This window comes from Dermacentor albipictus, chromosome 2, assembly GCF_038994185.2.
Source record: "Dermacentor albipictus isolate Rhodes 1998 colony chromosome 2, USDA_Dalb.pri_finalv2, whole genome shotgun sequence".
NCBI lineage: Eukaryota > Metazoa > Arthropoda > Arachnida > Ixodida > Ixodidae > Dermacentor > Dermacentor albipictus.
The window spans coordinates 13,909,362-13,924,129 of record NC_091822.1 but is presented as its reverse complement, the minus strand read 5'-3'; the positions used below and the strand labels follow the sequence as shown (position 1 = coordinate 13,924,129).

General features: G+C 48.8%; 1 protein-coding gene and 1 pseudogene across 22 annotated transcripts in view; both read right to left on the bottom strand.

Annotated features, from left to right (window-relative positions):
• The window catches only part of LOC135910913 (uncharacterized), a 37,822-nt pseudogene extending 27,452 nt beyond the window's left edge, over positions 1-10,370 (bottom strand).
• LOC135910907 (inversin-like) overlaps positions 1-14,768 on the bottom strand; it is a 686,529-nt gene that overhangs the window by 551,649 nt on the left and 120,112 nt on the right. The window lies entirely within an intron of this gene.

Sequence of the window (14,768 nt, the reverse complement as noted above, 5' to 3'; positions counted from 1 at the left end):
CTAACCCAAATTCGTACACTTTGGCTTTGCACTGTGGCGAGACTATTGGTACCATCCAGACAGTGGACGCTGACGTTATTGTGCATTTCCCTGTTCCCGACGACGTGGATACTGCCACCGTAACAGCACTGGCACCCCATGTGCCATCTAACCGAGTACCACCGGATGTTTTTTGTCGCTCTATTGCCGCTGACCTCGAGCCGACACAACGTGAGCGGCTTATTACTCTTTTAAATGATTTTCACGCCTCTTTTGACTGCAACCAAGCATCATTAGGCCGCACAAGTACCGTCTCTCACCACATTGATACGGGACATCACGCACCATTACGCCAGCGTCCGTACCGCGTGTCATCCACCGAGCGTCGTGTCATCGCCGAGCAAGTTGAAGACATGCTTGAACGTGGTGTTATCAAGCCATCCTGCAGCCCTTGGTCATCTCCTGTAGTACTCATTAAGAAAAAAGATGGCTCGATTCGTTTCTGTGTGGACTATCGTCGCCTCAACAAGATTACACGAAAAGATGTCTATCCTCTACCGCGCATAGATGACGCCTTAGATTGTCTTCATGGTGCCGAATTCTTTTCTTCTTTGGACTTGCGATCGGGCTATTGGCAAGTGCCAGTGGATGAATCCGACCGCTCCAAGACAGCTTTTATTACGCCTGATGGCCTGTATGAGTTTACCGTAATGCCATTCGGCCTCTGCAATGCACACGCGACATTCGAAAGGATGATGGACAATCTTCTACGAGGCCTCAAATGGAAGACATGCTTATGTTATTTAGACGACGTGGTAGTTTTCTCCCCTGATTTCACCACTCACCTCTCTCGTCTACGCGAAGTCCTTACTTGCCTTACCACCGCCGGCCTTCAACTTAACTTGAAAAAGTGCCGCTTCGGAGCCCGCCAGCTGACCATACTTGGCCATGTCGTGTCCAAAGACGGCGTCCTTCCCGACCCTGACAAACTTCGTGCTGTCGCGGAATTTCCGCGGCCGCATACAGTGAAAGAGCTCCGCAGTTTCGTCGGTCTTTGCTCTTATTTTCGCCGCTTTGTGCGCAATTTTGCCTGCATCATCGCTCCCCTGACGAAGCTCCTGGCTGGCTCTGGTGACCTTCGCGACTGGACTCCGGCGTGTGACCAAGCCTTCACCACTTTGCGTCGTCGGCTTACCTCACCGCCTGTTCTACGCCACTACGACCCGGGTGCACCGACTGAAGTTCATACCGACGCCAGCGGCGTTGGTCTTGGGGCCGTCCTTGCACAACGGAAGCCTGGCTTTGCAGAATATGTGGTTGCATATGCGAGTCGTGCTCTCACGAAGGCAGAATCCAATTATTCTGTCACGGAAAAAGAATGTTTAGCTATTGTTTGGGCCTTAAACAAATTTCGCCCTTACTTGTATGGCCGTCCGTTCGACGTTGTGACAGACCACCACGCGCTCTGCTGGCTTGCGTCACTGAAAGACCCGTCGGGGCGTCTTGGACGTTGGGCTCTTCGGATCCAAGAATTTGACATTCGCGTCATTTATCGATCCGGGCGCCAACATTCTGATGCAGATGCGCTCTCCCGTGCGCCCATGCGATCCGACGAAAGGCCACCTTCATCCACAGAGTGCCCGGTTGCTACGCTTGCTGTTACTGACATGCCGTCTGAACAGAGAAAAGATCCGTGGATTGTTTCTCTTATTGACATTCTTAGCAGTTCTTCAACGTCTACATGCCCTCGAGCCATTCGTCGCCAAGCCACCCACTTCGTGCTACGGGACGCCATCTTGTACCGCCGAAACTATCAGCCCGACGGTCGCAAATGGCTACTAGTCATCCCTCGCCATTTGCGTTCCGACGTATGCACGTATTTCCATGCAGACCCACAACAAGCTCATGCTGGCGTCCTGAAAACCTACGAGCGGCTCCGCCAGCGGTACTACTGGCGCGGCATGTATTCTTATGTCCGCAAATACATTCGGTCATGTGCAGCCTGTCAGCGACGCAAGACATCTTCTCATACGACAGGCCCTCTGCAACCTTTACCGTGTCCTGCACGTCCTTTTGATCGGGTTGGCATCGACCTTTATGGGCCTCTTCCATGCAGCGCTACCGGAAATCGTTGGATAATTGTCGCAGTAGACCACCTGACAAGATATGCTGAGACTGCTGCACTTGCTTCGGCTGCTGCTCGCGACGTCGCCGCATTCATCTTACGGCATTTCGTCTTACGGCACGGCGCACCGCGAGAACTGCTCAGTGACCGAGGCCGTGTCTTCTTGTCCGAAGTTATTAATGAGCTACTCGCCGCGTGCCGCACTATTCACCGCACCACTACGGCGTATCACCCACAAACTAACGGTCTAACGGAACGATTCAACCGCACCCTTGGGGACATGCTCACCATGTATGTTGCGTCGGATCATTCCAATTGGGACGATGTCCTCCCTTTTGTGACGTACGCATACAATACCGCCGTTCAGGCTACCACAGGCTTCTCACCATTTTTCCTTCTTTATGGGCGTGAACCATCCACTACCCTCGACACCGTACTACCATATCACCCGGATGCCTCTGAATTCACCCCTCTTTCCGAAGTTGCTCGCCATGCTGAAGAGTGCCGCCAACTGGCTCGCTCGTTCACGTCGGATACCCAAGGAATCCGCAAAGATCGCCACGACAACGATCAGCCCACACAGTCCTTCGCCGTGGACTCTCACGTCTGGCTTCGGCTGCCCTTCCAAGCTCCAGGCCTTAGCCCAAAGCTTGCCCCGAAATATCAAGGTCCGTACCGGATCGTCGCGTGTACTTCGCCTGTGAATTATGTGGTCGAACCGGTGACGCCATCTTCGGACAAACGCCGCCGTGGCCGCGAGACTGTTCACGTCAGCCGCCTGAAGCCGTACCACGACCCCCTTATCGTATCATCGCCTTAGGTCGCCAGGATGGCTCCTCTTCGCCCCGGGGGAAGTTGTAGCGGGTAATATGCATGTGGCACTGTAGTTGTAGTGGGTAATATGCATGTGGCACTGTGCGGACTGCCACCGCTGCGGCGCGAGACACGAGCGCGGGTTGTTGGTGCGAAGCGCTAGGACTCGTATCTAGAGCTACCTGCGATCCCTCGAACGAGCTACATAAACCCCACTTCAATATATATATATGTGTGTGTGTGCTGCGGGTGTATAAGCCAGAATTTAAAGAAATTCTGAGGACGTTGCCACATAACAGGTTAACAAGTGTGCTAACCATAATTGCTTAGAGTGATGTTAAACACCAACCAAAAATGCTTAAAGGAAGTTTTAGCTCGGGTGCCCCTATCTAAATACATGTAAAAGGGGAATTCGTTTTTCTCAGCAACCACTGCACCAAATTTCACGAAGTTTGTCGTATTTAAAAGAACTTAAAATCTAGCGAGTGTTAGTTTCAAATTTTCGATTCATGTGGTAAATTTTTATTCGATATTGGCAAAAATCATAAATTTTCAGAAAACGAAGCTATCAAGTTTACAACTTTCTAACTGATAAATGAGAAATGATATCACAACTATATTAATTGCATCGAATAATACACCTAAAGAGGGCAAAATTTGTATGTCGCACATGAATCTAACAAAATTTAGTATTATGGAAATACAGCTTTTGCAGAACCCTTGTGCACAACGTAACGAATTCACCTGAAACATAAGCTTACATATCCAGTTAGTCCGCTTTGAATGATCTAAAAGATACCGTTTACAGAACCGCAATAGCTGTTGTTGATGCAGAGCTATTAATTTGTAAACTTTGTGCTTCTATTTCTTTTCGAACTTTCGAATTCTTGAAAATTATTTTTACAAAATACAGGCGCTAAATGGAAATCCCGCTTCCAACTGTCACTAGAATTGACCTTTATTTCTCAAACGCAACAACTTTCATCAAAATCGGTCAAAGGGCTACTTCAGAAAGGCGTTTCTGCATTTTACATGTATCTGAATAGGCCGCGCCGGAGTTGGGCCCGAGCTGGAACCATAGTTAAAATAAAGAAGGCCATCTTTGATTTCTTTAAGCTTTCCAGAAAAAAAGCCAAGCGTGTGATCCAACTATATCTGTAAAAAAACGTTGCAATATTTTTGTGAGATCACAGTTATGAAGCCCGAAAGGTGGCCAAATTGACATTAACGACCTAACCATGGAAATGAGCGAGCATGTAGCTATAGCTGCCAGGGTCATTATTTTTAGGCCGTAAATGTGTTTTGCTGTGGTCTAGAAACAACAAATTGACAGAAAAAAACTATGAGTAGCTTTAAAGTGCGAATTCACACGTGTCGCACTTTTGTTCCTGGCGAAAGGAATTACCGGCAAACTTCCAGAGGTGCACTCGAGTCGAGTTCTCGAACGGAACTCTTTATTCAGCTCAAACATACACAAGGCGTGAGACAGACAGTTTCGCCCGAAAGGCGAAGCACCGATTGCGATATCAAATTTGTAGATAGCTATACGAAGTAAGGATATTAGTTTTATCGGTCGTATAAGCTGGTGAACATTCGTTTACCAACTAAATTAACAATGATTGAGGACGTAGAAAGAAACAGAAAGAGACAGCGCATGATGTAATGGCAAGCACGACTGAACGAGGACGTAGAAACATACACACAGAGACGGCGCCGTCAATGTGTCCTCGTTCAGTCGCGCTTACACATTCGACCACGTACCCAAACCAACTGGCCGGCCAATGTGTTTTAAGTAAATTAACAAGCACGACGTCACGCGCGCACAAGCAAACATGAACACATCTTGCCCGATGACCGCTAAAACTGCTTGTCAAAACGTTGGAGTGAGGAATTGCGACAGCAGCAGCGATCGAATAGAGCTTCGTGTATCTCTCACTTCAGCGCGAACAAAAGGTCGAAAGCACAGCGCATACAAATCTACCGACACTACGCCCACTCTGCAAACAACGCAGATCGCTTTCAAGATACGGCGCCCGGACGGCCGCGCCATAGCAGCCGGAGAAGGACGCCTCGCCTCACTCCCGTGACCCCTGCGCAACAGCTAGGAAGGCCCGCCTTCTTCAAAGTCCCTTGATAATTTGAAAGTACCGCCACTCCTTGAACTCTGCCGCGCGACCTCGCCGCCACCTCCACGCCCCTTGCGCGTCCCCCCGCGGCACCCATATTTCTGCATGACGATTGGTCTCCCTTGGAAACGCGCGGATCTTGCGTTTGGCTTGTTTTAGAGCGCAGCTCTTTGGCGTCCGTTCCTGGGTTTCGCGTCGTCGTCGGCGTTGTCGTCGGCTTCGTAACCAGCTCCGCCCCCCTTTCATCCCCCCAGCGCTAGCAGCGACCGACTAATACCGCTGGATGCCGCTGACGCCGCTAGAGAATCAAGATAACGTGACTGCATAGAACACCGTCGCCGCCATGCAGAAAGAGGAGGAAAGGGTCCCCCCCCCCCTGTTTTTGTGTGGCGGATAGGGTGCTCTTCAGTTGCCGACGCGCCGGTTATTTCACGTAGGCCCCGGCACGTCGACGAATACGTGACCACCTTCCCACGGCTAGACCTGGTTCTTAGCGCTGCGGAAGCGAGGGTATCATATTGTTTGTGTCGGCATCGGCGGCGTTGTCCCTGAAACCAACTCCGCAGCTGGGGTTGACTCGTCCATCGATCCACACCGATGTTAGTAGTGGGGGACTTTAATGTTGACATAAAGACAAACAGCAATTTCCTAACACTTATGCGGGAGAACATCCCGTTCCTCTCGCTCGTAACGCGTCCCACGGCTGTGACAACCTCGCGAGGCACTTGTATAGATCTCGTCTTTGAGAATCAAGCATTGGTGTACCAAGTCGAACATATATCAGTCTATTTCTCCGACCACAAAGCTTCCTTCATGACTGTCAAGAACTGTTAGTGGAGTCTTTGTTAAAGGAATACGTGTGAAAAATAAAAAAAAAAATTCTGTGATAGCGCATACATGTGTTGCTCGATTTCTTTGCCTCAATCTATCGAAAAGGTGAAACAGCTTATTTGCTGCGCTCAAATTTCGCATTAGGAAGTAACGTAATCGTCGGTAATTTTTATTTGTCATTCGCGCCATTTTTCCCCTGAGCTCGGCGTAGCGAGCGTTGTACTCTGTGCTTCCTGCTCTATGAGCTAGCGCTCCGCCGTGTTGTTGCGCATATAACTGCAGCAATAATCCTGAAGATGGTTATGCCGTTTTTATGATACCACAAGGAAAGCCTGACGGCTTGCGCAGGAAGCAGTGGCTGCATAACACTGGCCGAAAGAACTTAGTTCCGACAAAGAACAGCGCTTTTTGCGAGGTGAGGCGTCTTTCTTATTCCTCGTAGCAAAGCATTCTGTAATGCTGCATTTTTTTTTTCATTCTTCCGGCCTGCTCACCACCATTTTTGTTGCGGCAATTTGCACGTTGCATATAAATGCAGTTCTCGGTATGCTTAACATTCTGCGGCGGCTCCATCACCTCGCACGTCGCCAACTGTTGTTATTCAGTCAGAAACGCAGCACTACACATTCTGCTTTCCGCTGGGAACAATTATGTGCGAAGATACATATTTTCGATTGCACTTTTCGCGATTGTTAGGATCCCTTGCCTGTTTTACTGAAAATTGAAATAGCGGCCTGTAGAGGAGCTATCATTTCTTGCTTACTTCAATCTGTGTTAGTCACATACAATGAGTGCAAGCCCTGAAAAATTAGTGGCAAGTGTACCTGTGGTATTGCAGGTGATGAGCGCTAGCTAGCCCACATTGCGTTCTTTTCTTTAGTTTTAAGGCGAAAGCCTTTATATCTCTATGTTTCAAGGTCGCATTGTGAACAGAAAACATCACGTGACCGAAAGAAGGCCAGAGCCGACCCAAACCATGTCCACGTGTATATGAGAATGATATGTCAAGTTAATTACTGACTCATTAGTGATTGAATTAAGGTGGATTAGGGAGGATTAGAGTGTATTAGGACGGATTAGGGTTATGAAAGGGTATTAAGATAGATTATGATGGATTAGGGTTCATGAACAAGGATTAGGTAGGATTAAGGTGCATGAAGGAGGATTAAGGCGCACGAAGGGAGAGTAAGGTCGATTAGGATAGATTAAGGAGAATTAGGGTAGAAAGAGGAGTATTAAGACAGATTAGGGTTGATTGAAGTGGATTAGAGTGTATTAGTGTCTATTAAGCAGGATTAAAGTGGATTGATGAGCGCGAACGATTAAGGTGTATAAAAGACGATTAAGGTGGATGAAGGAGCATTAAGCTGTATCAGGGTGGATTAAAGCGAATTAGGGTTGATGGAGTATTAAGAACAATTAGGGTGAATTAAGGTAGATTAGCGTGTATTAAGGATTAAGGTGCATGAACAAGGATTATGGAGGATTGGGGTACATTAAAGAGGATTAAGGCTGTAAAGACTACTGTAATAAACCTTAATCTATGCTTATCCATCGTGCACATTAATCGGCCTTAATCCCCCTTAATGTACCCTAATACATCGTAATGCACCTTCATCAACCTTAATCCACCATAATCCTCCTTCATTCTCTTTGACACACCCTAGACCACCACAATCCTCCTTAATGCGCCTTTGTCAACTTTTATCCACTATATTCCTTCCTAATGCACCTTAATCCACCTTCATTCACTCTAATACACTTTCATCGACTTTTTTCCGCCTTAATTATCCTTAATAACCTTAATCCTCCTAACTACATCTTATTCCAATCATAATCAATTATTAGTTACCTTTGCCAATCAGTAATCATCTCTTTCACACGGCTGCGCATGCTTTGCTTTGCTTCCGGCCTTCCTTCGGTCACGTGATATTTTCTGTAGCTCATAACGCGACTTTGAAACAGATCTCGCGCTTAATAAGCCCCACACAAAGGGATATGCCACAAGCAATACTTGATCTGACGCACACAGTGAAGCATCTCATCATGTGGCAGAAATATCTGGAGTATGGGGAACCAGCGCTAGTTTTCACGACGCCTGCAGCGCCACCCTGGCGGTCAGAACGTGCACAATGCAGCTGCTCCCGCGGACCAAAATTGCTACTGAAATTCGAGAGAACACAAAAGGACGCCCATGGTACTGTTGCATATACAAGCGTCACAACTACGTCGGAATGAGGGAGGATGTATCCTTCTGCGTCTTTCCATCTAAACCTGTATACGAACAAGAACGGAGGCGGCGTTGGATCTAAGCAGTCAGGCGAGCGGAGTAAGTTTCCGTCTTGTCGCCCTGTCAAGCGGTGTCGGGCTGGTTTCTAAACCGAATTTCGCGTGTGTGCTTGGTTTATTCGATAGTGAAGACGGTCAGCCGTGGCAGCCAGTACCAAACAGCAGAATATGCAGTCGGCATTTCGTCGGAAACAAAATTAGCAATAGCATGCACGATCCGGCATATGTACCAACCATTTTTCCTTCGCAATACCACCGCTAAGCTCCTTCCAATGCCACCACACCAAGCGAACGATATGAAAAGTAAATAGTTTCCATTCATTGCCAAGAATTGCGTGGCAGGGAAGCTGCCTTGTAATACGAGTTGTGTGCGCATACTGCCGGCGCACGCGCGACTAAGCCGCCTATGTGTTTTTAAAAAATGCGCATGCGGATGAGTACTCGGCGCTGAGATGCATCCGGTAAAATTTTGTAATTGGTGCTAAATGTAGCCACGGTTGTTACGGTTCAAGCAGCGGAGCACTCAAACCTTGGCTTGCCCGAGCCAGTTGACGCGATAAAGCTTTCTTCTCCATTGACTGCTGTGGCGAAATAACATCAGAATCTCTTATGCTTAGTCAGAGAGGTATGGAATGTCTTCAGGCAAACTAATACTTCCGAAACCATAGTGCAGCAAGACCGGCCCCGTAGCTGCTAGATTTGCGAGGCATGCTGCAACACTAGCATGGGAACGGCACACGGCGCAGCCATTAAATAAACGCACGTGCTCGATACGACACACTGTGAAAAATACATAAAGCTTAAAAAGCTCCTTTTGTCATTTCTTCACTTGATGGCGCTAGCTTCTTTACGAAAACTGTCCACTTGAAGCGGCGCGAAAACGGAAAGATGCGAACCATGAAACGGCCGCGGATGTGTCGTCTGGTCCAGCAGCTGGAATATGCCGCGTTTCGTCGCCAGGGCGGAGTGCAACGCACTCTTTTCGACGCGGCGCCTAACCAGCGCTAGTTCCCCATAAAACTCTCCTCAAAGCTCTTTTTACATCAGTATGCCCCGTTCATACGGCTTTAAGAAAAACCAACCTCTTCATAAATGTTTCCTTCAGCATTATCGATGCTGTTATGAGCATTGCTCAAAATTTTCAACACCACTCGGGAGCGCAACTGGCCCAAAATAACCCGCCTCCATAGAATGCTGCGGCGCGTCCGCGGGAGCCCAGGAGAAAAAGTATGCCGTGCGCAGCCGGCGGGCGAGAATCGAGGAAAGCGTCGCGAGGAGAGTGTCGCTATTTTCAAATTATCAAGGGGTTTCAGCCTTCTTCGCTGGCACACGCGAAATGGAGCGGCATTCACCAGCTCACCCTCGCATGCTTTCACTCGCACTACAGCATACGGCGCGCGGCGACGATTTTATCGCCCTTTGCCTGGCACGGAACCTCACGGCGTCGGCAACGGCCGAAATACGCATGGAGTGCCCATATAGTTGCTATCGCAATAAAATGGTGCTGTATTTGTCGACGAGTTCTTTCAGTTGCGTGCATATGGTCCTCTTGGTTTGCATCAGGGTGCGAATAGTTGCACAGCTTGAGTAAACCGCAGATTCTGTCCTAGTCCAAACGAAAAGTTCCAAGCCACTCTAGTCCTAGTATAGCTGGTCTGTCATAGTCTACACGTACAACGGAAGGTCACCGACTCAAGCCACTTTAGTCCTAGTATATCTGGTCCGCCGTAGTCTACAACGTACAACGGAAGGTCACCGACTTAGACCTTGTACCGTACGGCGGCTTTGAAGGCGCCGCAGGGCGGGACAACTGTGTATATTTTCCGTCGCAGTTCTGTAGGTTCGTTTCAAATGTGGGATAAACTTATTGAACTGTTGCAGTCATATCACAGACGCTGTAGCACCTGTGTCTAGCTACATACGCAATCGCACATCACGAATTTCAACTTGGACGGTGATGGGACGCCGGGTTTTTCAACACAGTATCTGTACGTTGCATATCATCGCTTTGAAGAGTGCGTATCCACTTTCGGGAACTCAGCGGTTTCTGCTTGGGGCCACGACAGCCACGCTGAATATGTGGCCCTTTTGTCGCAGTTCGTGCACTTATCAGCGATATGCGGGCAAGTGAGGGGAAAATGCTAGTCAGAGCCGCAGCGATAACACTCGAAAGACTGCTTCCTTTTCGTTTTGTCTTCGGTGCTCATTTTTTGAAATTCATCAGCAGCTTCCTTTACGCGTGCTTCCTCAAAATGTTATAGTGAAAGTGTATATGGCCAGGGTTAGAAAAAAAATTGTGCGCGTCTATCGAACCTTGCGAATTCAGCTCCAGCTCCTTCCTGTTAGTGTAAATATGAGTTCTTGTCATGAGGACCAACATGTGCTTGGTACAGACTCTGTTGGAGCAGAACATCAACACATGAGATACAGCACAGATTAGCGAAACTTGCGTAGTGTTTTACAGCAAAGCTGTATATGGCTAGGTTCTGGGGAAAAAAATATGTGCGTCTATTAGGCGTGTAGATCAAGAATTTTTGTCCATACATGGGCCGATCACGAAGATAGTGCAATGCCGTGCCAACCAGCAGCGGAGGTGAAGCAGGCTTTAAGCCTACCGCCAACTTATACATACATACATACATACATACATACATACATACATACATACATACATACATACATACATACATACATACATACATACATACATACATATGTGCGTGCGTGCGTACGTGCGTACATACATACATACATACATACATACATACATACATACATACATACATACATACATACATACATACATACATACATACATACATACATACATACATACATACATACATACATACATACATACATACATACATACATACATACATACATACATACATACATACATACATGTCACAATGCCAAGCGTATGTCATGCGCCTGTCAGGACCCCAATACCACGAGTTGGAAAACGCAAGGCAACGACGTGGCTACGATCCGCCGGAACGTTTCCCCAGGGCGACGGCAGGGTTGGAGCGGGAGTTTGTGGCAAACACGTCTAGTGCCACGTGTGCAGTGTGATCGATTGTCAAACCACGAAGTTACTTGTATCTGTCTTAATTCAATCAATATAGCAATAATCATATTGTTACGCTAAAGCTACAGCAAGTACGAAAGAAGAAAACGATGCGCGCTTGTCTTTGCAGCGGCTAAGCCCCATTTCATCAATTCATCTTTAAATAAACGCATCATAAGTTTTGGTGGAGGTGTGGAATAAAACAACGGCGCCCCCGAAGAACGATGACGAACCACCCGCAGAAGCGCAATCTTAGAGCTTCGGTGAAGTCGCCTAATTGCCGGTCTGCTGCGAGATGGCTTCCGATGGCGACAACGCGCCACCTTCTTCCAGCTGCCCATGGCAGTCCTACATCGAACCACAAGCCTTCGCCGGAAAAGCCGGGGAAGACGATGACGGATGGCCCAGCTTTTACCAACGCGCAAGTCGGTTCAATGGCGGGAATGCCACCGCCCAGCTTAACAACGTTGCCTTCTTCCTCAAGGGAACCACGTCTGTGTGGCTTGAAAACCACGAAGAAAGTATGACAACGTGGAAAAAGTTCGTAGACGAAATCAGGAAGACTTCGGAGATCCGGCAGCTAAAAAGAAGCGTGCAAAGCAAACCCTAATGCAGCGAGCCCAAGTTCCCGGCGAAACCTGCACGACGTACATCGAGGAAGTGCTGAAGTTGTGCAAGGCCCTGGACCCTCAGATGACAGAAGAGGACAAAGTTGATTATCTTTTAAAAGGGATCGCCGAGAACGTGTACCAGTTCTTCATCAGGAAGACAGTCTGGACTCCGAAAGTGACGTCATTCGACTCTGCCGTATATTTAAAGCCTTGAAAGCTCAGCGTATCACATCGAAGTTCGGCTGCCTCGCCAACGCAACTAGTGTCGCCAGTGCCGATGTAGCCCCAGCTCCATCCGACCTAGCGTCACTTATTCGGCAAGTGTTGCATGAAGAGCTTGACCGACGTGAGGCGGCTTCTCTCTCGGCTCCGCGGGCTTAAGAGCCCTTTCCTCACCACAACTTGCATGGGACGTCCATCAACGCCGCCTCTGTAGATGCCTACAACTTCGCTTCTCGTTCAAGAGCACCAAACCCTACTATGAACGCGCATCCCAGTTACCAGTTCCACGATGATTACTCACCAAGACCACCTGCAGTTTCTCAAGACTGGGACGACCGTGCCAGTTATCCTGCTACTGACAATTTCGGCGCGTCCAGTGAGCGCCCCATCTACTTCCAATGCGGTATTCGCGGTCATGTCGCCAGATTTTGTCCCCATCGCCGTCGCACGTCACCACCGCCCTATGAGCGACCGCGCACTTTTTATCGGCGTAGCAATCAGCACGGCGACGGGACACACCGGCCTTTTGACTCCGATAGCAGGACTAACCACCAGGCGAATTACCGTAACGACTCGCCAGCTTCTGTGCGGAGCTTGACGCCGCCGCCTTCATGCCAGCGCAGGTCTCCATCTCCACGACATCTCACGTCACCGCCGCCGGGAAACTAGGCGGTGCGACCAATGGAGGTGAGGTCTCCAGTCATCAGCTACACGCCCCTATGCCTCCGCCAGTCACCATGTGTCATAAAGATTGGTGTTTTAGTGGACAATGTAGCTACGTTGGCCTTAGTGGCCACAGGAGCAACGGTTTCCGTTATCAGCCTGGATTCTCAAACCCGACCAGGCCATAAAGTGACGTTTTGCCGGGATAATAATAATGCATTTCGTGCTGTGAGTCGCATACTGCTACCAAGCAGTATGCGACTTGCCTCTTTTGAAGAGAATACCAGTCTCAGCATAAGTGCTTCAACTGACAACACATCACACGAATCCAGAGAGCACGGGGCTGGCCCCGGCGTCCCTGAAGACACGTTGCTTCTTTTAAAATTTATAAAAAGGTACCAGTCATTCCCTGGTCAGCGTCCTTAGCAAGCATGCATCATTCTTTGATTTCATGCTGAATGCTAACACAATTCACATTCCAACTATGCGGGCTTGCCACAGGGTCGACATGGGGTCCACGCATCCCATCAGGCAGAAGCCTTACCGCGTGTCCGCATCAGAGCGCAAGATTATCTCTCAACATGTCAATGACATGCTAGCCAAGAGCGTCATACAAGATTCCTCTAGCCCTTGGACTACGCCGGTCATCCCAGCGAACAAGAAAGACGGGTCCTGGAGGTTGTGTCGACAACCAGCGTCTCAATTCTGTGACGAAAAACGATGTGTATCCACTTCCCCGGACCGATGACCTTATTGACTGCCTTCATTCCGCACCCTACTTTTCATCTGTAGACCTCCGATCGGGCTACTGGCAGATACCCATGCATTCAGCTGACAAAGAGAAAACCACTTTTGTGACCCCAGATGGCTTGTTTGAATTCAACGTCGTGCTGCTTGGTTTATGAATCGCACCTGCAACATTTGAAAGGTTTATGGACACAGTACTGGTCGGCCTTAAGTGGGAAGTTTGTGTTATCTAGACGACGTCGTCATTTTTGGCCACACTTTTGCAGAGGACAACCATCGACCAGATGTTGTTCTGACTTGCCTTGAACGAGCTGCCCTTATCCTCAACTCCAAGAAATGTCACTTTGGCCAATGAGAGGCGCTGGTACTTGGACATCTAGTGGACAAGCAGGGGGTGCAACAAGACCCATACAAGGTCACTGCAGTTAGCGGCTTTACACAACCGTAGTCACAACACAAGCTGAGGAGCTTCTTGGGTCTTTGCTCGTACTTCTAATGTTTAGTGCCCAACTTTGCCGATACTGCCTACTTGCTGAATTCATTGCTGCGCAAGGATAACCCTTTCACCTGGACAGCAGGTTCCAAATCATCATTTCATCTACTGAAGTTCCTGCTCTCTTCTGGACCCATACTTCGCCATTTCGGCCCCTCTGCCACAACAGAATTGCCCACCGACGCGAGTGGAATCAGCCTTGGCACCGTCCTCGCGCAGCGTTTTGGCGACGCCGAGCATGCCAGTTGTTCGTTCAGCAAGGCAGAACAGAATTACATACACCGCCACTGAGCAAGAGTATCTTGCTGCCTTCTTTGCAGTCCAGAACTTCCGCCCCATATCACTACAGGCGCCGCTTTACGATCGTTACTGATCACTATTCACTATATATATGTTGGTTGGTTGGTCTCCAGGGCCCGTCTGGCCGCCTTGCTCGATGGGATGGGCCCTACGTTTGCAGGAATTTGACTTTACAGTCCTTTACAAGAGTGGCCATCATGTGGACGCCAACTGCCTTTCGAGGCTCCTTCTACTAACAAGTGCATGTGACACCCACAATTTCGATGAATTTCTGGCCGCCATCAACGGCATTTATTTTTCCCAACCTGGCCACTCTCCCGGAAGAGCAGCTGTTGCGTACTCCAGGGTAGCGTATCGTACTGCTGCCGAGTTGTAGCGGCGCCTGCCTATCGAAGCTCGACCGACGTTACTTATTGGGTAGCGTGGCGTTGTCTGCGGGCTGCAGGTATCCGGTAGACCATGGCGACCAAGCAAGGGTGAGACGATTTCTAGTGCGAAA